Source organism: Elephas maximus, chromosome X (assembly GCF_024166365.1).
Source record: "Elephas maximus indicus isolate mEleMax1 chromosome X, mEleMax1 primary haplotype, whole genome shotgun sequence".
Lineage (NCBI taxonomy): Eukaryota > Metazoa > Chordata > Mammalia > Proboscidea > Elephantidae > Elephas > Elephas maximus.
This window is the reverse complement of record NC_064846.1, coordinates 91,573,469-91,600,222: the sequence shown is the minus strand read 5'-3', so window position 1 is coordinate 91,600,222 and position 26,754 is coordinate 91,573,469.

Genomic DNA, 26,754 nt, shown 5'->3' with positions numbered 1-26,754 from the left:
TGGTGTCCTTCATTCTCCTTTGCTCCATGTAGGTTGAGACCAATTGTTGCATCATAGATGGTTGCTTGCTAGCATTTAAGATCCCAGACACCACTCTCCAAAATGGGATGCAGAATGTTTTCTTAATAGATTTTATCATGCCAGTTGACCCAGATGTCCCTTGAAACCATGGTCCCCAAACGCTCACCCCTGCTATGCTGACCTTTGAAGTGTTCTGCTTATTCAGGAAACTTCTTTGCTTTTGGTTTAGTCCAGTTGTGCTGACCTCTCCTGTATTCTGTGTTGTCCTTCCCTTCACCTAAATTAGTTTTTGTCTACTATCTGATTAGCGAATCGCCCTCTCCCTCTCTTCCCCCTCCCCCTCTCGTGACCATCAAATAATATTTTCTTCTCCGGTCAAACTATTTCCTGAGTTCTTATAATAGTGGTCTCATACAATATTTGTCTTTTTGCAACTGACTAATTCCACTCAGCATAATTCCTTCCAGATTCTTCCATGTTATGAAATGTTTCACAGATTCACCATTGTTCTTTATCCATGCATAGTATTCCATTGTGTGACTATACCATAATTTATTTATCCATTCATCCGTTGATGGGCACCTTGGTAGCTTCCATCTTTTTGCTATTGTAAACAGTGCTGCAATGAACATGGGTGTGCATATATCTCCTCATGTAAAGACTCTTTCTTCTCTAGGATATATTCCAAGGAGTGGGATTGCTGGATCCTATGGTAGTTCCTTTTCTAGCTTTTTAAGGAAGTGCCAAATCGGTTTCTAAAGTGGTAGTAGCATTTTACATTCCCACCAGCAGTGAATAAGTGTTCCAGTCTCTCCACAACCTCTACAACATTCATCATTTTGTGTTTTTTGGAGTGAGATGGAGTCTCATTGTAGTTTAGATTTGCATTTCTTTAATGGCTAATGATTGTGAGCATTTCGTCATGTATCTGTTAGCTACCTGAATGTTTTCTTTAGTGAAGGGCCTGTTCATATCCTTTGCTCATTTTTTAATTGTGTTGTTTGTCTTTTTGTTGTTGAGCTTTTGCAGCAGCATGTAGATTTTAGAGATTAAATGCTGATTGGAAATGTCATAGCTAAAAACTTTTTCCCAGTCTGTAGGTAATTTTTTTACTCTTTTGGTGAGGTCTTTGGACGAGCATAGCTGTTTGACTTTTAGGAGCTCCTAGTTATCTAATTTGTCTTTTGCTGTTTGTGCAGTTCTAGAAATGTTTTGTGTACTGTTTATGCCATGTATTAGGGCTCCTAGCGTTGTCCCTATCTTTTCTTCCATGATCTTTATCATTTTAGATTTTATATTTAGGTCTTTAGTCCATTTTGAGTTGGTTTTTGTGCATGGTGTGAGGTATGGGTCTTGTTTTAATTTTTTGCAGATGGATATCCAGTTATGCCAGCACCATTTGTTGAAAAGACTGTCTTTTCCCTGTTTAACTGATTTGGGGCCTTTGTCAAATATCAACTGCTCGTATGTGGATGGATTTATGTCTGGATTCTCAATTCTGTTCCATTGGTCTATGTATCTGTTGTTGTACATGTACCAGGCTGTTTTGACTACCATGGCAGTATAATAGGTTCTAAAATCAGGTACTGTGAGGCCTTCCACTTTGTTGTTGTTTTTCAGTAATGGTTTACTTATCTGGGGCCTCTTTCCCTTCCATATGAAGTTGGTGATTTGTTTCTCCATCTCATTAAAAAATGTCACTGGTATTTGGATCAGGATTGCATTGTATCTATAGATTGCTTTGGGCAGAATAGACGTTTTTACAATGTTGAGTCTTCTATCCATGAACAAGGTATGTTTTCCTACTTACGTAGGTCTCTTTTGGTTACTTGCAGTAGTGTCATGTAGTTTTATTTGTATAGGTCTTTTACGTCTCTGGTTAGATTTATTCCTAAGTATTTTATCTCCTTAGGGGCTATTGTAAATGGTATTGATTTGGTGATTTCCTCTTCATCTCTCTCTTTGTTGATGTAGAGGAATCCAACTGATTTTTGTATGTTTATCTTGTATTTCTGATACTCTGCTGAACTCTTCTATTAGTTTCAGTAGTTTTCTTGAGGATTGTTTAGGATTTTCTGTGTATAAGATCATATCATCTCTAAACAGAGATACTTTTACTTCTTCTTTGCCAATCTGGATGCTCTTTATTTCTTTATCTAGCCTAATAGCTCTGGCTAGGACCTCCAACACAATGATGAATAAGAGTGGTGATAAAGGGCATCCTTGTCTGGTTCCTGTTCTCAGTGGGAATGTTTTCAGTCTCTCTCCGTTTAGGATGATGTTGTCTTTGTATAAATGCCCTTTATAATGTTTAGGAATTTCCTTCTATTCCTATTTTGCTGAGAGCTTTTTTTTTAATCATGAATATGTGTTGGACTTTGTCAAATGCCTCTTCTGCATCAATTGATAAGATCATGAGTTTCTTGTCTTTTGTTTTATTTATGGGATGGATGACCATGTTTGTTTTCCTAATGTTGAACTATCCCTGCATAACTTGTATGAATCCCACTTGGTTGTGGTGAATTATTTTTTTGATGTTGTTGAATTCTATTGGATAGAATTTTGTTGAGGATTTTTGCATCTAAGTTCATGAGGGATATTGGTCTGTAATTTTCTTTTTTTGTGGAGTGTTCACCTGGTTTTGTTATCAGGGTTATGCTGGCTTCATGGAATGAGTTTGGGAGTATTCCATCCTTTTCCATCCACTGAAATACCTTTAGTAATAGTGGTGTTAACTCTTCTCTGAAAGTTTGGTAGAATTCTCCAGTGAAGCCATCAGAGCCAGGGCTTTTTTTTGTTGGAAGTTTCTTGATTACTTTTTCAATCTCTTCTTTTGTTATAGGTTTATTTAGTTGTTCTGCCTCTGTTTGTTTTAGTTTAGGTAGGTAGTGTGCTTCTCGAAATTTGTCCATTTCCTCTAGGTTTTCAAATTTGTCAGCATACAACTTTTCATAGTACTCTATTATGATTCTTTTAATTTCAGTTGGGTCTGTTGTGATATCGCCCATCTCATTTCTTATTCGGGTTATTTGCTTCTTTTCCTGATTTTCCTTTTGTCAGTCTGGCCAATGGTTCATCGATTTCATTAACCTTTTCAAAGAACAAGCTTTTGGTCTTGTTAACTCTTTCAATTGTTTTTCTGTTTTCTACTGGAATTAATCCTGCTCTAATTTTTATTATTTGCTTTCATCTGGTGCCTGAGGGTTTCTTTTGTTGCTCTCTTTCTATTTGTTCAAGTTGTAGGGACAGTTCTTTGATTTTGGCCCTTTCTTCTTTTTGGATGTGTGCATTTATTGATGTAAATTGACCTCTGAGCACTGCTTTCGCTGTGTCCGAAAGGTTCTGATAGGAAGTGTTTTCATTCTCATTGGATTCTATGAATTTCTTTATTCCGTCCTTAATTTGTTCTATAATCCGATCGTTTTTGAGCAAAATGTTGTTCAATTCCCATGTGTTTGATATCTTTTCCAAGATTTTTCTGTTATTGACGTCTAGTTTTATGGCTTCATGGTCAGGGAAGATGCTTTGTAATATTTTGAGGTTTTCGATTCTGTTAAGGCATTCTTTATGGCCTAATATGTGGTCTATTCTAGAGAATGTTCCATGTGCATTGGAAAAGAAATTATATTTAGAAGCTATTGGGTGGAGTGTTCTGTATATGTCTATGAGTTCAAATCGACTGATTGTGACATTTAGCTCTTCCGTGTCTTTATTGAGCTTCTTTCTGGATGTCCTGTCCTTCACCAAAAGTGGTGTGTTGAAGTCTCCAACTATAATTGTGGAGCTGTCTATCTCACTTTTCAATGCTGTTAGAGTTTTTTTTTATGTTATCTTGCAACCCTATCATTGGGTGCATAAATATTTAATATGGTTATATCCTCCGGCTCTATTGTCCCTTTAATGATTATATAGTGTCCTTCCTTATCCTTTGTGGTGGATTTAACTTTAAAGTCTATTTTGTCAGAAATTAATTTTGCCACTCCTGCTCTTTTTTGATTGTTGCTTGCTTGATATATTTTTTTCCATCTTTTGAGTTTTAGTTTGTGTCTGTAAGTCAAAGGCGTGTCTCTTGTAAGAAGCATTTAGACAGATCATGTTCTTCTATCCATTCTGCCACTCTGCCTCTTTATTGGTACATTTAGTCCATTAACATTCAGTATAATTATGTATGGGTATGTTTAGTGCTGTCATATTGATGTCTTTTTTGTGTGTTGTTGACAGTTTCTTTGTCCCACTTAATTTTTTGTGTTGAGTAGTTTATCTTTATATATTGTCTTTTCCTTTTATTGGTTGCTGTTGATTTTGTTTCTGCTGGGTCTCTATTTTTTCCTGTATTTTATTTTGATGAGTGGATTAGTTAGTCGCCTTTGTGGTTACCTTAATATTTATCCCTATTTTTCTAAGTTTAAACCTAACATTTATTTCTTCTTGTTTTGTTTTGTTTCAATATACCCAGAGGGGCTACTAGATTGCACTGTCTTGATTATTGTAGCCTTTGAATCACTTATGTCCTATTACCAGCTGGTCTGAGCTGTTACCAGATATATGACCCTATGAGTTCATTCACTATTCTTGAATAGAATCAGCTTAGGTGTGCTGATTGTGGGTCACCTAGTGTGTGGTGTAGGCTGTCACCTATTAACTTAGAGGAGTAGTGGTGATGGTTGTATGCACCAGATTCTAGTAGGGGAAGGGGGTCACATTGCGAGGAGGGCAGGGTGCTGATAACCTTCCTCCACGTGCCAGTGAGGTAGGAGTGTCTCTATTCCCAGCGCACTTCGGTGGGTAGGCTCTGCTGCTATACCTTAGGCACCCAATGCTTGTACCTCGAAAGATTGGTAGGCGTCACTATCCTCAGATCCCTTTAGCAGGTGGCTAGGCAGTGTGGCTATATAGGGTTGCTATGAGTTGGAATCGACTCGATGGCACTGAGTTTGGTTTTTTGGAGATGTTGTGGGTGGAGCTTTAGCCCTCAGTTCCCTGCTGTGGATCAGTGAGGGCTCTGTTTAATAGGTAGAGAGTTATCAGACCTCCAAAACTTGTCTTTCCACTGCTTCGCTAAAACAATTACAGTCAGATCTCTATCAGAATTGTCTTTGCATTATAATAGCCACCTGATTCCCTGTAGGGATGAAAGCCAGAAACTGTGGATCTCTTTTGCTTGGCTGGAGCTTGTTCTGTATTATTATTCCAGTTTAGGGAAGTCAGGGAAGGATTTTTCTCTCCCGGATTGTTAGTTGCTGCTTCTCTCAGGCCAGGCGAATGGGTTAGGAAAAAAAAAAAACCCGCAGAGCACTTCACTCCCTGGCCCAGGAAATTCCAATGTTAATGGAGCTGCCTGGGGTAGGGAGGGGAGGGATCAGATAGAAGAGAGTAGGGTGGCAATATAGACAAAGTTACTTATCTTGTTTGGTGAAGACTGTTTTATCTGAGATTCCAGAGGGGCATGTAGCCTGTGTGTGCTGGCTGGGTCGAGATTGCCCCCAAGGGTCAGGCCTGCGTCCTGTGCTTGTGCCATCTCAGGAAGCTGTGATCAGCTCGTCCACTCCTAGTTCAAAGCCCAGCGCCAAGGTTTTCTGGCTGGGACACTGCATTCCAGGCTCCAAAACCAGTCGCTGCTTCTCTGTGATTTCTCCTTCTCCTGTCAGCCACGTTGGTTGGTGTGCAGCCTGTGTGTGCTGGCTGGGTTTCTGGTCCAGGTTACTCCAGAGGGTTAGGGCTGTGTCCTGTGCTTGCACCGTCTCAGGAAGCCATGATCTGCTCCTCTGCACTTAGTCCAAAGCCCAGCGCCAAGGTTTTCTGACTGGGATGCTGGCTCCAGGCTCCGAAAACAGTCACTGCTTCCCTGTGGGTTCTCATTCTCCTGTCAGCCGCATCAGTGTGCAGCCTGCTTGCGCTGGCTGAGTCTCTGCTGAAGTTATTCCAGGGGGTTAGAGGTTAGGGCTGTGTCCCGTGCCTCCTTCATCTCAATAAGCCGCGATCAGTCCAACCACTCTGGCACCAGGGAACTGCGAGGGCTCAAGGCTGTGGCGGAGGACCCCGGTTCCAGAAGTGGTCGCTGCTTCACTGCACGGCTTTTAGCTCCCCTGTCACTCAGGTCAACTCCTTAGTTCTGTGTTTGATGGTCAGGGTTCATAGATTGTCACATATGTGATTTATTCACTTGTTTTTCCGAGTCTTTGTTGCAAGAGGGATCCACGGTAGCTTCTACCTAGTCAGCCATCTTGGCCGCGCCCCTAACATTTATTTCTTTATATCAACTTGTCTTCCTCTCCATATGAAAGATCTACAGCTACATTTCTTAATTCCTCTTTTATTATTTTAATATGGTCTTCTTTTACATAACGACATCAGTTTTTCCCTGCTTTGAGCGTTTTTTATCTTAATTTTTTGTGATTTCCCTGTCTGATTGCTCTGTCCAGTGTTCTAGTCTTGGGTTGATACCTGATATTTTTTATTTTCTTACCAAAGAGCTCTCTTTAATATTTATTATATGTATAGTTTGGTTTTTATGAATTCCCTAAACTTCTGTTTATCTGGAAATGTCCTAATTCCACCTTCATATTTCAGAGACAGTTTTACTGGATATATGATTCTTGGCTAGCCATTTTTTTCCATCAATGCTTTATATAAGTCATCCCATTGCCTTCTTGCCTGCATGGTTTCTGCCGAGTAGTCCAAGCTTTTCTTATTGACTCTCCTTTGTAGGTGACTTTTCATTTATCCCTAGCTGCTCTTAAAATTCTCTATATTTGGTTTTGGCAAGTTTGATTATAATATGTCTTGGTGACTTTGTTTTAAGATCTACCTTATGTGGAGTTCAATGATCATCTTAGATAGATATCTTTGCATCTCTCACGATATCAGGGAAGTTTTCTGCCAACAAATCTTCAACAATTCTCTCTGTATCTTCTGTTATCCCTCCCTGTTCTGGTACTCCAATCACTTGTAGGTTATTTCTCTTGATAGAGTCCCACATGATTCTTAGGGTTTCTTCTTTTTTTTTTTTTAATTCTTTTTTCTGACTTTTCTTCAAATATATTGGTGCCAAGTGCTTTATCTTCAAGCTCACCAGTTCTGCCTTCCACTTGCTCAATTTTGCTCCTTTGACTTTCTATTCAGTTGTCTAATTATGTAATTTTATTGCTAATATTCTGAATTTCTGATTGCTGTCTCTCTATGGATCTTGCAGCTTATTAAATTTTTCATTATGCTCTTGAATAACCTTTTTAATTCCTTCAACTGTTTTATCTGTGTGTTCCTTAGCTTGTTCTGCATATTGCCTGATCTCCTTCCTGATGTCTTGAAGAGTTCTGTATATTAATCTTTTGTATTCTGCATCCAGTAATTCCATGAAGGCACCTTCATCTAGAAGATCCTTTGACTCTCTGTTTTGAGAGCTTGTTTGAAGTGATCATGTTCTGTTTCTTTATGTGGTTTGATGTTGACTGTTGTCTCCGAGCCATCTATAAGTTATTGTATTAGTTTATTTTATGTTTGCTTATTGTATCCTAGTATCTTGCTTTGCTTTATTTTGATAGCCCAAATGTGTTGTTTGAGTGAGCTAGCTTGACTATTTTTGCCTTGGGAGCCCTGACATCCTTTCATCAGATGACTAGAGCTGCTATCAGGTATAAGAGCTTATGAGTCCATTCATTTTTCTTGTGTGGATTCAGCTCAGATGTCCAGGTAGCTGGTCATCAAGTGTGTGATCTGTCCTATAGTCTTACAGGGACAGGGGTGTTTGGTATAGGTACCAGTATCTTGTTGCAACAGGGAGTCATGCTCTGAACAAGGGGTGGCTGAGAACCACCCCCTGAGTGTCTCTGAGGAAAGTGCGTCCCTGTGACCTAGAGGGTACAGATGGGTGGGTTCTGCAGACGGACTGTAGGCACCCAATGCTTTTGGTTGTAAGGACTGGGAGGTACCAATTATCCTTGGACCCCTGTTGCCTGTGGCTGGGTAGCCTGAGTGGAGCCACCAGTCCTTAGTCCCTTAATGTGGGTAGGTGAGGACCCTGTTTAATAGGCAAGGCAGTATCAAATATCAAACACCCACCTCTCCACCACACAGCTTAAACAGTTACAGTGCTAGCAAGGGCCTATTCTCCTGAAATAGGCCCACACAGGTCCATGCAGGGGGGAAAGGTATTCAAAGTCCATGGACTGTTTATGCCTGGACAGGAGCAACTTCTGTCCTGAGCTCCCCAGGGTAGTGGGGCTGGCAAATTATCTTTTCCCCCTGTTGTGAATTTATTCTTTTTCCAAGTCTGGGAGCATGGCTCAGGGTGCTCAAATGGGCCTATCTCAGACCCAGGGAAATCAACAGCCACTAAAGCCAGCTTGGGGGCTGCAGGTGCAGTAAAATGTATGCAAGTACTTAGCTTTTGCCAAGAGCACCGTTGTTCTCTGGTTCCAGAGGTGTGAGCAGGCTGCGTAGCTGGCTGCTTCTCCCTGAGAAAACTGTGGCTGAATGCTACCACTAGCCCACCACAGCCACTCCCGGGATGGTGCCTCAGGGATTCCAACGATTCAGGTCCAGAAACTCCTCTCACTTCTGAACCACCTCTCTCTGCCCCTGCCATGCAGGCCGTTTTCTAACTTTGCCTTTGATGTTCAGGGCTCCTAGCTTGTCATAAATATAATCATTTCACTTGATTTTTCAGGTCTTTGTTGTAAGAGGATCGCTGGAAACATCTGGCTATTCTGCCATCTTGGCTCTGCCTCCCTCTTCTTTATGTTCTTGAATAATCTTTTTAATTTCTTCAACTGCTTTATCTGTGTGTCCCTTGGCTTTTTCTGCGTGTTGCCTGATCTCATTCCTGATGTCTTAAAGTGTTCTGTATATTAATCTTTTGTATTCTATATCTAGTAATTCCAGGAATACATCTTCATGCAGGAAAGTCCTTGATTCTTTGTTTTGGGAATTTGTTGAAGCAATCATGTTGAAGCTTCTTTATGTGATTTGATATCGACTGTTGTCTCTGAGCCATCTATAAGTTATTATATTAATTTATTTTATGTTTGCTCACTGTGTCCTAGTTTCCTCCTTTGTTTTGATACACCCAAATAGGCTACTAGAGTGAACTAACTTGATTATTGCAACCTTTGAAGCACTAATGTCCTGTTACTAGATGGTTAGAGCTGTTACCAGGTATATGAGCCTAGGAGTCCATTCACTATTCTTGTATAGATTCAGCTCAGGAGTCCTGATAGTCACCTAGTGTGTGGTGTAGTCTCCCACCTACTATCTTAGAGGAGCAGTGGTGATGGGTGTATGCACAGGTTTCTGGTAGTGGAAGGGGGTCACACTCTGAGGATGGCAGGGGGCTGACAGCCTTTCCCCAAGTGGCAGTGAGGAAGGAGCAACCCTGTTCTCTAGAGCGCTCTGGTGGGTGGGCTCTGCAGCTGTATCTTGGGCACCCAATGCTTATACCTGTAAGGACTGGTAGGCACCAATATCCTTGGACCCCTTTCGTGGGTGGCTTGGTAGCATGGATGGAGCCTCCAGTCCTCAAAGCCCTGCTGTGAGTAGTTGAAATTCCTGTTTAACAGGCAGAGCAGTATCAAATCTTCAAAACCTGCCTCTCCACTGCACAGCTGAAACAGTTACAGTCAAACTTCAAACAGATTTGCTCTTGCAATGTAATAGCAATCTGGATCCATGCAGGGGTGAAAGACAAAGTCTATGGATCACTTGTGCCTGGACTGGAGCTGCTTCTGCTCTGAGTTTCCAGATTAGGGGAGTTGGCAGAGTATTTTTCCCCCATTTGTTAATTTGTTCCCTCTCCAAGGCCAGGAGAATGGCTCAGGGAGCACTGCAGGGCCTATTTCAGGCCCAGGGAAATCAACTGTTAATGAAGCCAGGTGGGGCAGAGGGAGAAGGGATCAGATAGATAACCAAAAACCCAATGCCATCGAATCAACTCCGACTCATAGTGACCCTACAGGACAGAGTAAAACTGCCCCATACAGTTTCCAAGGAGCACCTGGCGGATTTGAACTGCTGACCCTTTGGTTAGCAGCTGTAGCACTTAACCACTACACCACCAGGGTTTCTGATCAGATAGACAGGAAAGAGATATTTCAGTAGAAGGAGCTATTAGATCTGTACGTGGTAAATTAAATAAAATCACTTATCCTGTGCACAGTGCTGTTTTATCTCAGATTCCAGAGGCATGTGTAGCCTGTGTGCAACTGGCTGGGTCCCCGCTAAGATCGCCCCAGGGGATTAGGGCTGTGTCCCACGCTTGGAAACCCTGGTGGCATAGTGGCTAAGATCTGTGGCTGCTAACCAAAACGTCAGCAGTTCAAATCCACCAGGCGCTCCTTGGAAACTCTATGGGGCAGTTCTACTCTGTCCTTTAGGGTAGCTATGAGTCAGAATCAACTCGATGGCAATGAGTTTTTTTTTTTTTTGAGTTTTCCCATGCTTGCCTTCTTTCTCTGAAGCGGCTGTGTCCTAAACTCCACCTCCAGTCTCATGGCCGTCACACCAGGGGGTCAGGGTGTTGGCAGTTCAGTTGCCTTCTTTCACTGAAGCAGCTGCTTCCAAAATGTCGCGGCCATCTCTGCTGTAGGCACGCCACAGGGTCAGGGTTGCACCACTCTGCTTGCCTTCTTTTGCTGAAGCTGCAGTGTCCCAGGAAACTACCATCAGCCCCGCTGCAGCCGCACCAAAGAAAGCACCAAAGAATCAGAGCTTATTTGCTACAGTGGGCTTGGCAACTCCTTGCTGCTTCTGCGCTGTCTCTCCCTCCCCTGTCACTTAGTCCAATTTCTTAACTTTGCCTTTGATGTTCAGGTTTCCTAGCTTGTCATATATATAATCGATTCACTTTTTTTTTTTTTTTTGGATCTTTGTTGTAAAAGGGATCAGCGGAATCATCTCACCACTTTGCCATCTTGGCCCCGCCTCCTACACTTGGCGTCTTAAATTTGTAGATTTGTGTCACTTTCCCAATTAGGGAAGATTTCAGGTATTAGGTCTTCAAATACTTTCTTCTTCTTTTTTTTAAATTGAACTTTGGATGGTTTACGGAACAAACTAGTTTCTCATCAAACAGCTACTACACACATTGTTCTATTACACTGGTTAACAACCCCACGACATGTCAATATTCTCCCTTCTTAACACTGGGTTCTCTATTACCAGCTTTCTTGTTCCCTCCTGCATTTCTGTCCCTGCCCCAGGGCTGCTGTGCCCCTTTAGTCTTGTTTTGTTCCATGGGACTGTTCAATCTTTGGCTGAAGGTTGAACCTCATTACTGAGCTGAGAGGGTATCCAGGGGTCATATTCTCAGGGTTCCTCCAGTCTCTGTCAGGCCAGCAAGTCTGGTCTTTCTTTTTGAGTTAGAATTTTGTTCTACATTTTTCTCCAGCTCTGTCTGGGAACCTCTATTGTGATCCCTGTCAGAGCAGTCAGTGGTGGTAGCTGGGCACCGTCTAGTTTTACTGGACTGACTCTGACAGAGGCCATGGTAGATGTGGTCCATTAGTCCTTTGGAGTAATCTTTCCCTTGTGTCTTTAGTTTTCTTCATTCTTCCTTGCACCCAAAGGGGTTAGACCAGCAGAGTATCCTAGATGGCTGCTCACAGGCTTTTAAGACCCCAGACACTACTCACCAAAGTAAAATGTAGAAAATTTTCTTGCCAATTGAGCTGGATGTTCCTCGAGACCATGGTCCCCACAGCCCTCAGCCCAGCAACTCGGTGCCTCTGGAAATTTGAATGTGTCTATGGAGCTACCAAGGCCTTGCCTTGAACAGGTTGTGGTGGCTTCCTCAGTATTGTGTACTGTCTTACCCTTCACCAAAGTTACTGCTTATCTTTTGTTTATTAAGTGTTTTTCCATCCCTACCCCTCTCCTCCCTTGTAACCATCAAATATTGTTTCTTTTTTTTATGGGTTTTTACAGTAGTGGTCTCATACAATATTTGTCCTTTTGCGATTGACTTATTTCACTCAGCATAATGTCTTCCAGATGTATCCATGTTATGAGATGCTTCAGATTCTTCTAACGTTTTCTTTGTTCCTCTTACTCTCCTGTGCTGAGTTCCTTTTGTTTGTGGATTTCTTTTTCATTTCTTTTGTTTTTGTAGATTTTGTTTTTATTGAGATTTTATGTTTTTCTTCTTTATTTTGATGAGTAGGTTTGTTGACTTTCTTTGTGGTTACCTTGAAATTTACCCTTATCTTCCTTGGTTTGAACCAGTTTGTTATTAAGTGGTATTGACTTACCTTCATCTTCATTAGAAAGTTCTATATCTACACCATTTACTCCCTCTTTTATTGTTCTAATTTTGTTGTCATTTACAGATTAACCTCTGTGGTTCCCTATTACAATTCCTTTGGTTTTGGATTGTCCTTAAGAGTTCATTTCCTAGGTTGGTATCTGGCGGGTACAATCTTGTGTCCTAGATTCAGGCTGTGGTCTGATGTTGTTTGTTCTCAGACCAAAGGACTCCCTTTAATAATTCTTGTAGGTTTGGTTTGATTTTTACATATTCCCTTTATTTCTGTTTATCTGGAAATGTCTTAATTTCACCATCATATTTCAACAAAAGTTTTGCAGAATATATTATTCTTGATTGGCAATGTTTTTCTTTCAAGGTTTTATATATATTATCCTTTTGTCTTCTTGCCTGCATCGTTTCTGCTGAATAATGAGAGCTTAGTCTTATTCTTTCGCCTCTGTATGTGGCTTTTTGTTTTTTCTTGAGCTGCTTGCAGGATTTTTTCTTTGTCTTTGGTTTTAGAGAGTGTGATTATGATATGCCTTGGCATTTTTCTTTTGGGGTCTATCCTATATGGGGTTCGTTGAGCTTCATCATTCATGATATTAGGGAAGTTTTCTATCAGCAATTCTTCAATGATCCTCTCTGTGTTTTCTGTTTTCTCTCTCTGTTCTGGAAGTCTGATCACTCACAGATTTTTCCTTTTTATTGTATCCTAGATTTTTTTTTTAGATAATTCTCAAGGTTTCCTCATTTTTCTTCATTCTTTTTTCTGATTTTTCCTCAAACAGACTTGTATCAAAGTGTTTGCCTTCAATTTTCCTGATCCTGTCTTCCATCATTTCAAATCTGCTCCTCAGTCCTTCTATGACACTGTCCATTTTTGAAATCTTTTTATCTTTTGAATTTCTAATTGTTGTTTTTGTATGATTTCTGGTTGTGAATTTATTTTAGCATTTTGTTAGTGTATTATTTTCCTGAATTTCTCCACATTTTTGTCTGTATTTTACATGATTTGTCTGCCTTTTCCTTGAATTTGCCTATTTTTTCCTCATTTTTGTCTGCTTTTTGCTTCAACTCTTGGATAGCTCTGAATATTAGAGACTTGAATTCCCTGTCAGGTAGTTCCAGTGCCTTTTCTTCTACTGGAAAGTCATGTGATGTTTTATTTTGGACAGGTACTGGAACCATCCTGTTCTTTTTTAAATATATTTTGGGATTGTCTGCTGTCTTCAGGACATTCAGTATTTATTCTCTTTGATTCTTGATTGTAGATTTATGTTTCATCCTGTTTTTTTTTTGTTTGTTTTATTTACTTATGTCTGAGCAGGCGGGCTATGCATTCTTTGTTGTTTTTTCACCTATATTCATCATACTTTTCACTTCCTTGTCCAATGTGTGGGGCCAGTCACTCAGCTATGGTGCAGCAGGGCAGTTCCAGCTGAAGGGGAGGGGCTGGGATGGGTTGTTTGTGGCATGTACTAGGGCTGACAGGGTGGTCCAGGAATCAGTTCTGGGCAGGTTCTGGTATGCCATGCCTGTGCTGCTTGAAGGTGTCATGTTCAGCACACGGTGAAAGTATGCAGGAAAAAGGGGGGAGGTTGTGATGTATGGAGCTAGTATGGGTATGGGAAAGAGGAAAGAGAAACAGTAGTCAAAAACAAACAAAGGAAAAAAGCACATACCCCCCCCAAAAAAAAAGAGTGCTAAGGGAGCTTGCCATTTGAGTGGAGAGGTGAGAACCTGAGAAAGGAGAAGCAAAACGGAAAAGAAAGAAAAGCAGAAAAAGAAAAAAAGGTAACTAGATAAAAATTTGGAAAACAAAAAGTAGAAAAGAAAAGTCCCCAGGGGTCCCACCAGTGCAGCCACAAAGACTGGGAAAGTTTCCCAGGTTGCACAGTATAGCTTGGCTAGAGGGGTATAGATGTCACACACACCAGGTATACAGGAGACTGGAAAAGAAGGTAAGTATAGACAGATGAGAAGTGAGAAATCAAGAAAGACAGAAAGGGAAAAAGAGAGAAGGGAAAAAAAAGAAATGTCTCCAGAAATCCCGCCTTTGCAGCTGCGCAGATGGGGGATGTGGCTCCTAAGCCGTGCAGTGCAGCCCTGCTAGAAGGAGCTCCCAAGTGCGAAAAGAGAAAGCAAAACAAGAGAACAAAGCAAAATAAAACAAGCAAAAAAAAAAAAAATCCCCAGGGATTCCACCAGCATGGTCTTGCGGGCCGGGGGAGTGGATCCCCAATCGAGAGGGACTTCACAACCTTTCAAGAAGAAGCAAAGATAGCACATGGAGCCAGGTGTTTGAGAGAAATGAGGGGGAGGTGGTGGGAGGCACGGAAGAAACCAAAAGGGATGGAAAGAAGCTACATCAGTTCAGGGACCCAGCCAGTGTGGATGGGGTGAATTCGAGCGGCCCAGGGCAGAAGCAGTTACCTCCTGGCCAAAATACTGTGACTGGCAGGAAGCAGAGGAGGCCAAAGGGGGAGGGGAAGAAGGGTAGGAGTTAGGAAAGCATATATTGCTCATTACCGAGTGCTCTTTCTCCTGCTGGGAACTTCGTGAAGCTGCTTTCCCGCACTCCCTGTCTGCTGATCTGCGATGTGTGATGTGGGTGGAACGAACCCAAATGGCATGGAAGCTGCACTTCCTGGATGGCCCAGCCACTGCAGCCAGCCAGAAAGCTCGAGGTAGAGGAGCAGGAAGAGGATGAAGGGTGGGAAAGCGTGTATCGCTGGTTACTGGGTGCTCTGTCTTCTGCTGGGATCTCCGTGAAGGTGCTTTCCTGTGCTCCCTGTCAGACATTCTCCCACAGGAGTCCAAGATGGTGAATCCGTGGTGTGTTAGCTGATAAGAAACCTTGGCACGTATCTCTCCTTGCTCTCAGTCCTCTGTCAGTTTCTTATGCCATTTGGTGTTTGGCTGAGTTCTTTTCCTCTTCATTTTACACTTCAGGTTCCAGGAATAACGTTTGTCTCTGTTTTACTTAGTTTTTCAGGTCTTTGCTGTGGAGGGATGGTCTGGCGCTTCTGTCTATAGTGCCACGTTGGCCGGAAGTTCCCGCAGGAACTCTTCTTTATCCTTCTTATACACTGGTAATGTTATATTGGATCTTCTGTTATTGTCCCACGGGACCCTGAGGCTCTGTTAACTTTTCTCCCCAGTCTATTTTCTCTCTGTTTTTCACATTGGTTAAATTCTCAATTTCACTGATTTTATCTAATGTCATCTCCACTCTACAATTGAGCCCATCCAGCAAGTTTTTTTTAACATTTGTTATTGTATATGTTTTCCATGTGTTCTTTTTTATAAACTATTTTTCTGCTATTTCTGTTTCTGCAGAAGACAGATATCTTTTATGTCTTATTTTCCTTAAGAAAATTTGTAATTGCTTTCTTTAAGTATTTTTAATATGACTGTTTAAAAATACTTGTCAGAATAGATAAGTGGTAACTTTAGTGAAGTGTAAGGCAGTACGCAGTACTCGGGAAATAAAGAAAGAAAATGTTCTACCTTCTACTTTGGCGAGTAGCGACTGGGGCCTTAAAAGCTTGTGAGCAGCCATCTAAGATGCTCCACTGATCCTACCTCATCTGGAGCAAGAGAGAATGAAGAAAACCAAAGACATAAGGAAAAAATTAGTCCAAGGGTTTATGGCCCACAACTACCAAAGCCTTTGCCAGACTGATTTCAGCACAACTAGATGGTGCCCGGCTACCACTACTGACTTCTCTGACAGGGATCACAATAAAGTTTCCCAGACAGAGCTGGATGAAAATGTGGAACAAAATTCTGACTCTCACACACACAAAAAGAACAGACTTGCTGGTCTGACAGAGACTGGAGGAACTCCGAAAGTATGGCCCCCGGACACCCTTTTAGTTCAGTAATGAAGTTATTCCTGAGGTTCACCCTTCAGCCAAAGATTAGACAGGCTCATAAAACAGAATGAGACTAAATGGGTGCACCAGCCCAGGGGCAAGGACAAGAAGGCTGGAGGGAACAGGAAAGCTGGTAATAGGGAACCCAAGATGGAGAAGGGGAGAGTGTTGACATGTCATGGAATTGGCAACCAATGTCAGAAAACAGTATGTGTATTGATTGTTTAATGAGAAACTAGTTTGCTCTGTAAACCTTCATCTAAAGTACAATAAAAATAAAAAATAAAAAAAATTCTTCTCAGATAATTTCAACATCTGATTCATCTCAGTGTTGGCATCAGTTGATTATTTTTTCATTCTATTTGCAGTTTTCCAGGTTCTTGGTATGACAGGTGATTTTCAATTCTATCCTGGACACTTTGGGTCTCACGTTAGAAAACTCTAAATCCTATTTAAATCTTTTATTTTAGTAGGCAGTCACCTTGTTTAGGTTTAGAATGCCAGTCCTGACCTAATTTTTTGGCTCTAGTTCCAATAACAATTTAAGTTTCAGAGCCTTTTCAGGGGTATATTGGTGTGCTTTATTTTTCAGGTGCCACCATGGCTCCCACTGGGCCCTGCTGTTTTTGTTTGAGGGGAGTAGCAGGAGTTTCCCCAGGCTGAGCCACCTGGTGCCTCTAGGTGATGAAAGAGCGGGTGTCTTCAGTCTGCAAGGACAAAGGGCACTTTCTGGTCTTGACCACTTCTGGCAGGTTCTCCTTGACTTTGTGGAACAGAGAGCTCTTCCAGTTGCCTTGATTCTGCCAAAAATAATATTTAATAACTTATTACAATTTTTTCCACAGCAACTACAGCTTCTAGTCCCTCTGTACTCCAGGGGTTCTGACATTTTAGAACCTCTGCTGCTGATCAGCATCTGAATTAGTTAGAGGCACCCATAAGATCCTGTAGGATACCTTCCTAGGGTAAAGGAACAGTAAGAAAATAATACCAAGAAACAAATGGTCAAAACTTCGATCAACAGAGTTGATAATAGCACCAGGTTGACCTCTTAGCTCATTCCTATTGAATGCTAGAGACAGAAGTTGTAGACCTGCTCACCATGATTCTCCAATAAAAAGAAGCCATCATCCCTGTGGCCCTCCTACTTTTGTATCCCCTCTCCATAAGAACCAACTGAACTTCCAATGACTCCTGATTCACCCTGACTGGGTTACTCAGATTGCCTACTCCAAATTCTGGAATGCATGTCTAGTACTAACAATCTATGAGGAGAAAGTGAATAATGATATACAGGAAGGCATTGACTACCAAAAGACCCCTGAAAATTCCCAGTTTCTGGAAAGGCACAGCCTGGAAAACTGATCGTAGGGATGATCTATGGCAGTGGTTCTTAAAGTGTGGTCACTGGACCAGCAGCTTGAGCATCACCTGGGAACATGTTAGAAATTCAAATTCTTAGGCCCCACCCAAAACCTATCGATCAGGAAATTTGGGAGTGGGGCCCTGTAATATGTGTTTTAACAATGCCTCCATGCTAAACTTTGAAAGCCACTGATATACACTATGCTTAGATCAAGTGAAATTGTTCCACTGGGTGAGTCCAAGAGACACATAGATTCCCACCACCCATGGAAAGGGACTTTATTAGATCAGGGTATGTATGGAGAACAATTTGGTCCAAACTGGATTAGCACCATTAATAACTTTCTCCTTGAAACTGGGCTTGCCCTATTTAAATCTAACACCACAAGATTGCTCCAGGTTTATATTTTGAAGCAGGTCATTTTGTCATCTCTATCAAGTATTCTGGGCCCTTAATTTCACTTGCAGTTCTTGCTCTGTACTTGACATGTGGACATGATATTCTCATTGTGGAAAAATGAGAAATCAGTGACAAGTTAGAAAGAAAAGAGGGAAACGAACGTATTCTTTCACAAACCAGAGATAATTACTATTTTCATGTGGTTTATTTCTTCTAGTCTTTTTCTCCCTTACATTGTATGTTATTTACTTGTGGAAAGAAACCTGGCTTAATGGTAAGGTTTCTGTAGGCATGATTGGTGACCTGCTGGAACATGTTAATTAGAAAACCATCAGAATGAAAGACTAAAAGACATACTATAGGACAATTTCTCAAATGAGATGAAACAGGAGGACCAATTGGGTCCAGTTACAAATTTGTTTGGTGGAAAGTGATGATTCTAAATTCGGGATAGTATCTATCACTCAAATAATTTTCCTGGTCCTTACTAGGTTATGTATGAATCCTGTAGAATGTATTTGCTGCTAGAGAAAGACATATTTGAACTGATGACTTCATAGGTGCAGCAAATGTAAGTAAGGCAAGATCTGGGCTAAAGGTTGATTTACGGGTTGAATAAAGTGTACAATGTAAAAGCAGAAAAGGCCAAAGGTGAGAGTTTCTCTAGGAGATATACTTCCCAATTAGAAGACATCTGGACAAGTTTTCTGCCCTCTGAACTTCAGCTGCACTACTTGCAAAATGAGAGGTAGGAGGGTCTATCACATTCACAGGGCTAAGGTGACAGCACACCCCCAAAGTAATTTATTTATAACTGTTGTTGCAATGATTAACCCTGGAATTCATGGATGGCTGTGGACGTTAATTAGTCTGTGTATCCTCTGGAAGGACAGACTTCATTATGAGTGTATGCATCTGTTTGGGGAAAGTCACAGCTACAACCTCTGACTTAGAGCTCTGTGGAGCAGACAGACCTACAGTTTATCTTTCACAGTTATGACCAGGTATGAAGACTGGGAGCAACATGGTGATGTGCATCAATAACAATTGTGACGAGGAGGGCTGGAACTTTTTCACATAAATCGCTAGCACATGCCCCTGGCACCTGTGAGAGCAGGGAGTTTGTCCATCTCATTCGTGGCTGAATCTTCAACATGATAATAGGACAAAGAGTCCTTGTCAAAAATGGTCCCTTAGCAAAGACTGAATCACAGGAACGAACCACAAAATAAAATATAAGCTTCAAACTACAAGGGCAGCAAAAAGTTGTGCTTTATTTCGTAGGCAGGGTGCATGCCTACAGTGGTTGTTGCCTTGGTTCTGGAGGTGGGTCTAGGATAGCTTCCTGTGTCTCTGCCTTAAGGTTAAGTCTGTGGCCAAGTTAAGACAGAAGTCCTCCGAGTACTCATGCAAGTAACCTTATGTTCCTCCTTTCATGTTTTTTCAAGTGCCTTCGCCAGGCCTCAAGGCCAGGGGTAGAAATCACTTGGAAGAGCAGCTTCCATTCTTTGTGCACACATTGTTATAGATGATACTTTGTCCCAGCTGACAACTCTCACCTCTGTGCTTGGTATATAAATAAGAGGTGGGTGAATGGATGGATAAATAAACAAATACATACATAAATGTAATCAAATAGGGCTTGTACAAAGAGGTCTGTTTAGCAACCATTTCGGCCAAGATATTTACCTCTTTTTTTTTAATTTATTGTGCTTTAGGTGGAGCCATGGTGGCTCAGTGGTTAAGAGCTCAGCTGCTAACCACAAGGTTGGCAGTTCGAATATACCAATGGCTCCTTGGAAACACTATGGGGCAGTTCTACTCTGTCCTATAGGGTCGTTATGAGTAGGAATTGACTGGATGGCACCAGGTTTGGTTTTTGGTTGGTGTTTTAGGTGAAAGTTTACAGCTCAAGTTAATTTATCATTCAAATATTTATACACATACTGTTTTGTGACTTTGGTTGCAATCCCCACAATGTGCCAGCATGCTCTCCCTTCCCACTTCTGGTCTCCCGTGTCCATTTGTCCAGTTCCTATCTTTTCCTGTCTCCTAGTCTTGCTTTTGGACAAGAGTTGCCCATTTGGTCTCCTATATTTGACTGAACTAAGAAGCGCATTACTCACTTGTGTTATTTTTTGTTTTATAGTCCTGTCTAATCTTTGTCTGAAAAGTGGGCTTCGGGAATGGTTTCAGCTCTGGGTTAGCAGTGTGTCGGGGGCCATAGTCTTGAGAGTTCCTCCAGTGTCTGTCAGACCAATAAGTCCGATATCTTTATGTGAATTTGAATTCTGTTGTACATTTTTCTCCTGTTCTGTCCAGGAGTCTCTGTTGTGATCCCTGTCAGAGCAGTCGCTGGCGGTAGCTGGACATCATCTAATTCTTCTGGTCTCAGGCTGATATAATCTCTGGTTCATGTGGTCCTTTAGTCCTTTGGACTAATATTTTCCTTGTGTCTTTGGTTTTCTTCATTCTTCTTTGCTCCAGATGAGACAGAATCAATACAAGTATCTTAGATGGCTGCTCGCAAGCAAGACCCCAGATGCTACTGACCAAAGTGGGATGTAGAACATTTACTTTATGAACTATATTATGCCAAAGGACTTGGATGTCCCCTGAGACTATGGTCCCCAGACTCCAGCCCTAGGTACTGGGTCCCTCAAAGTGTTTGGATGTCTAGGATACTTCTATGCTTTTGCTTTGGCCGAGTTGTGCTGACTTCACCTGTATTGTGTGTTGTCCTTTCCTTTACTGAAGTTGACACTTGTCTGCTATCGTGTTAGTGATTTCCTCTCTCCCGCCCTCTTCACCCTTGTAACCATCAAAGCATTTTTTTTTCTGTGTGTAAACCTTTTTTGAGTTCTTATAATAGTGGTCTCATACAATATTTGTCCTTTTGTGATTGGCTTATTTCACTCACCATAATGCCATCTAGATTCATCCTTATTGTGAGATGTTTCTCGGATTCATCATTGTTCTTAATCATTGCACTGTATTCCATTGTGTGTATGTACCACAATTTGTTTATCCATTCATTTGTTGATGGGCAGTTAGGTTGTTTCCATTTTTTGCTATTATGAATAGTGCTCCAGTGAACATGGACGTGCATATATCTATTTGTGTGATGGCTCTTATTTCTCTAGAGTATATTCCTGGGAGTGGGATTGGTGGATCATATGGTATTTCTATTTCCAACTTTTTTAAAGATACACCATACCATTTTCCAAATTCCCATCATTTTACATTCCCACCAGCAGCGCATAAGAGTTCCAATCTCCCCAAAACCTCTCCAACATTTGTTATTTTGTGTTTTTTGGATTAGTGCCAGTATTGTTGGAGTGAGATGGTATCTCATTGTAATTTTAATTTACATTTCTGTAATGGCTAAAGATCATGAGCATTTCCTCATGTGTCTGTTAGCTGCCTGAATATCTTCTTTGGTGAAGTGTCTGTTCATATCCTTTGCCCATTTTTTAATTGGATTATTTGTCTTTTTGTTATTGAGATGTTGAAGTAATTTGCAGATTTTAGAGATTAGACCTTATCGGTTATGTCATAGCCAATTTTTTTTTCCCCAGTCTGTAGTTTCTCTTTTTACTGTTTTGGTGAAATCTTTTGATGAGCATAAGTGTTTAATTTTTAGGAGCTCCCAGTGATGTAGTTTCTCTTCTGGTGTTTGTGCATTGTTAGTTATGGTTTGTATCCTATTTATGCCATGTGTTACGGCCATTAGCATTGTCCCTTTTTTTCCTTCCATGACCTTTTTGGTTTCAGATTTTATATTTAGGTCTTTGATTCATTTTGAGTTGGTTTTTGTGTATGGTGTGAGGTATGCGTCTTGTTTCATTTTTTTGCAGATTGACATCTAGTTATGCCAGCACCGTTTGATGAACAGACTGTCTTTTCCCCGTTTAATGGACTTTGGTGTTTTGTCAAATATCAACTGCTCATAGATGGATGGATTTACATCTGGGTTCTCATTTCTGTTTCATTGATCTATGTGTCTGTTGTGCCAGTACCAGGCTCTTTTGACTACTATGGCTGTATGATAGGGTCTAAAATCAGGTTGTGTGAGGCCTCCCACTTTGTTCTTCAGTAATGCTTTATTTATCCAGGGCCTCTTCCCTTTCCATACAAATTTGGTGATCTGCTTCTCCATCTCATTACAGAATGCTGTTGGAATTTGGATCAGGATTCCATAGTATCTGTAGATCACTTTGGGTAGAATTGACATTTTCACAATGTTGAGTCTTCCTATCCAAGGGTATGGTATGTTTTTCAACGTATATAGGTCTCTTTTGGTTTTTTGCACTAGTGTTTTGTAGTTTTCTTTGTATAGGTCTTTTATGTCACTGGTTACATTTATTCCTACTTTTTTTTTTTGTATTTTATCTACGTAGGGGCTATTTAAATGGTATTGATTTGGTGATTTCGTTTTCAAAGTTCTCTTTGTTGGTGTAGAGGAATCGAAGTTATTTTTGTATGTTAATCTCGTATCCTGCCACTTTCCTGAAATATTCTGTTAGTTCCAGTAGTTTCTTGTGGATTTTTTGAGGTTTTCTGTGTATAAGATCATATCATCTGTGAATAGGGATAGTTTTACCTCTTCCTTGCCAATTTGGATGTCCTTTATTTCTTCTTCTTGTCTTATTGCTGTAACTAGGATTTCCAGCACAATAATGAATAAGAATGGTGATAAAGGGCATCCTTGTCTGGTTCTCATTCTTAAGGGGAATACTTTCAGTCTCTCTCCATTTAGAATGATGTTGGCTGTTGCTTTCCTATGAATGCCCTTTATTATGCTGAAGAATTTCCCTTATATTCCTATTTTGCTGAGTTTTTATCAGGAATGGGTGTTGGACTTTGTCAAATGCCTTTTCTGCATCAATTGATAAGATCATGTGGTTCTTTTGTTTTGTGTATGTGGTGGATTATGTAAATTGATTTTCTAATATTGAACCATCCCTGCATGTCCTGTCCTGTCCTGTTGCTGTTGAGTTGATTCCGACTCAGCGACCCTATGGGACAGAGTAGAACTGCCCCATAGGGTTTCCAAGGAGTGCCTGGTGGATTTGAACTGCCGACCTTTCAGTTAGCAGCTGTAGCTCTTAACCACTACACCACCAGGGTTTTTTAACCCTGCATAGCTTGTATGAATCCCACTTGGTTGTGACTTTTTTTGATATATTGTTGAATTCTATTGGTTAGAATTTTGTTGAGGATTTTTTACATTTATGTTCATGAGGGATATTCGTCTGTAGTTTTCTTTTTTTGTGATGTCTTTGCCGTCTCAGATATCAAGGTTATCCTGGCTTCATAGAATGAATTTGGGGGTATTTCTTCCTTTTCTATGCTCTGAAATGACTTTAGTAGTACTGGTGTTAGCTCTTCTCTGAAAGTTTGGTAGAATTCCCTAATGAAGCTGTCTGGGCCAGGGTTTTTTTGGTTGTTGTTGTTGGGAATTTTTTTTTAATTACCTCTTTATTCTTTTCTTTTGTTATGAGTCTGTTTAGTTTTTCTACCTAAGTTTTTGTTAGTTTAGGTAGGTAGTGTGTTTCTAGAAATTTGTCCATTTCCTCTAGGTTTTTATATTTGTTGGAGTACAATTTTTCATAGTATTCTGTTATGATCCTTTTTATTTCAGTTGGATCTGTTGTGATATCACACATGTCATTTCTTATTCAGGTTATTTGCTTCCTCCTTTCTTTTTCTTTTGTCAGTTTGGCCAATGGTTTATGGATTTTGTTGATGTTTTGAAAAAACCAAGTTTTTGTCTTGTTGATTCTTTCAACTGTTTTTCTATTTTATTTATTTCTGCACAAATCTTTATTATTTCCTTTATTTTGGTGCCTGAGGGCTACTTTTGCTGCTCTCTTTCTATTTGAGTTGTAGGGTTAATGTTTTTATTTTGACTCCTCCTTCTTTTTTGTGTACGCGTTTATTGCTATAAATGGGCTTCTAAGTACTGCTTTTGCTGTGTCCCAAAGGTTTTGGTAAGATATGTTTTCATTCTCATTTGATTCTATGAATTTTTTAATTCCATCCTTGATTTCTTGTATGGCCCAGTAGTTTTTAAGCAAGGTATTTTTCGATTTCCATGTATCTTTTTTTTTTTCCCTTGCTGATTTTGATTCAGAGAAGATGCTTTGTATCATTTCAATGTTTTGGGTTTTGTTAAGACTTGATTTGTTGCCTAAAATGTGGTCTATTCTGGGGAATCTTCCATGTGCATTGGAAAAGAATGTATACTTTGATGCTGTTGGGTGGAGTGTTCTGTATATGTCTATGAGGTCAACTTGGTTGATTGTGGCATTTAGATCTTCTATGTCTTTATTGGGAAACCCTGGTGGCGTAGTGGTTAAGTTCTACGGCTGCTAACCAAAGGGTTGGCAGTTCGAATCTGCCAGGCTCTCCTTGGAAACTCTATGGAGCAGTTCTACTCTGTCCTATAGGGTCACGATGAGTTGGAATTGACTTGACGGCACTGGGTTTATATATATATATCTTTATTGAGTTTCTTTCTGGATATTCTGTCCTTCACCAAAAGTGGTGTATTGAAGTCTTCTATAATTTTTGTGAATTTGTCTATCCCTCTTTTAATGTTGTTAGAGTTTGTTTTATGTGTTTGACAGGCCTCTTATTGGGTATGTGTTTATTTATTATGGTTATGTCCTCTTGGTGTATTGACCCTTTAATCATTATGTAGTGTCCTTCCTTATCCTTTATGGTGGATTTTGCTTTAAAGTCTATTTTATTTAAGATTAATATTGCAATCCTGCTCTGTTTTTGTTGCTGTTTGCTTGATATGTTTTTTTCCATCCTTTGAGTTTTTGTTTGTGTCTTTGTGTCTAAGGTGTGTCTCTTGTAGGTAGTGTATAGATGGATCATGTTCTTTTATCCATTCTGTCACTCTCTGTCTCTTTACTGGTGCATTTAGGCCTTTTACATTCAGTGTAACTATTGATAGTTAGGAGTTCAGTGCTGTCTTTTTGATCTTTTTTTGTGTGTGTGGTGTTGATGGTTTCTTTGTTCTGCTTAATTTTCTTGCTGAGTTATTTTTTTAAAGTATTTTCTATTTGTCTCTTTCATTATTTTTTGTGTGTGTTTGCTGAGTCTTTATGTTTTTCTTCTTTTTTGTATTGATGGGTAGGCTTGTCAGCTTCCTTGGTGGTTACCTTGAAATTTACCTTTATTTTTCTAAGTTTAAACTAGTCTTTTATTTCTTGCTATCACCTTGACTTCCTCTCCATATGTAAGTTCTATGACTACACCATTTATTCCTTTTGTTTGTTTGTTATTATGTTGTCATCCTTTACATATTGACATCTCTGGTTCCCTATTTTCAGTCTATTAGCTTTGTTTTGTTTTTGTGAATTCCCTATCTGGGTCGGTATCTGGTTGATCTGTCCTGTGTCCTAGTCTTGGATTGTTTTCTGATAGTGTTGGTTCTCTAACCAGAGGAATCCCTTTAATATTTCTTGTAATTTTGGTCTGGTTTTTACAAATTCATCTAATTTCTGTTTATCTGAAATGGACCTAGTCTCACCATCATATTTGAGAGACAATTTTGCTTGTTATATAATTCTTTGATGTCAGTTTTTTTTTTCCTTCAAGGTTTTATATGTGTCATCCCATTGCCTTCTTGCCTGTGTGGTTTCTGCTGAGTAATGAGAGCTTAGTCTTTTTGGCAGTCCTTTGTAGGCAATTTTTCATTTATCCTTAGCTCCTCCAAGGATTCTTTTTTTTTGTCTTCAGTGTTGGCCAGTTTGATTATGATATGTCTTGGTGACTTTCTTTTGGGGTCTATCCTGTATAGGATTCATTGAGCTTCTTGGATAGATATCTTTTTGTCATCTTAGGGAAGTTTTTTGCCAGCAAATCTTCAACAATTCTCTCTGTGTTTTCCTTTAACCCTCCCTCCCCCACTGTTCTGGTACTTCAATCACTCGTACATTTTTCCTCTTGATAGTATCCCACATAATTCTCAGGCTTTCTCTTCTTTTTTAATACTTTTTTTCCTGTGTTTCCCTCAAATATATTCGTGTCAAGAGATTTTTCTTCAGTCTCACAGATTCTGACTGCCATTGTCTCATTTCTTCTCCTGTGACCTTCTGTTGGGTTGTCTAATTCTGAAATTTTGTTGTTAATCTTTTGGACTTTTAGTTGCTATTTTTGTATGGTTTCCATCAGCCTGTTTATTCTGTCATTTTGTTCTTTTATTGTTTTCCTGATTTCATCTGTTGCTTGTCTCTGTGTTCTCTGGTTTGGTGTGTGTTTTACCTGGTTTCCTTCTTGAAGAAGGAGAGCTCTGTAAGTTAGTCTTTTGAATTCTTTATCAGGTAGTTCCATTGCCTCTTCTTCTTCCAGAAAGTTTTCTAGTTCTTTGTTTTTGTTGCTTACTGGAGCCATCTGGTCCTTCCTCATGTGATTTGATATTCTCTCTTGTCTCCAAGGCATCAATAAGTTTTATTATTTATTTTTGTTTACTCCATCCTGTATTTGTTTTGTTTTGTTTTGATATGTCTAAGTAGGCTCAGTGTGTGTGCTGCTCTGGTTGTTGGCATCATTGAAGTTCTCACCTCCTGTCTTCAGGTGGTCAAAGCAGCTATTAGATGTGTAAGCCTGGGAGTCTATTCACTGTTCTTGTGGGGGTGCAGAACAGGTAGGCAAAAATTTTTGGTGAAGTGATGAATCTGTCCCACTGGTCACCTGGCCGAGGGTGCAGGGGATATTCTCCCTGATCGTTGGTTTAAGTGCTCTGTGTGTGGTCCACTGTTTACTGGTTGGTTGGAATGCAGGGTGCCCAGGTCATTGGTCACCAAGTGCATGGTGTAGAGACTCTCACCAACAAT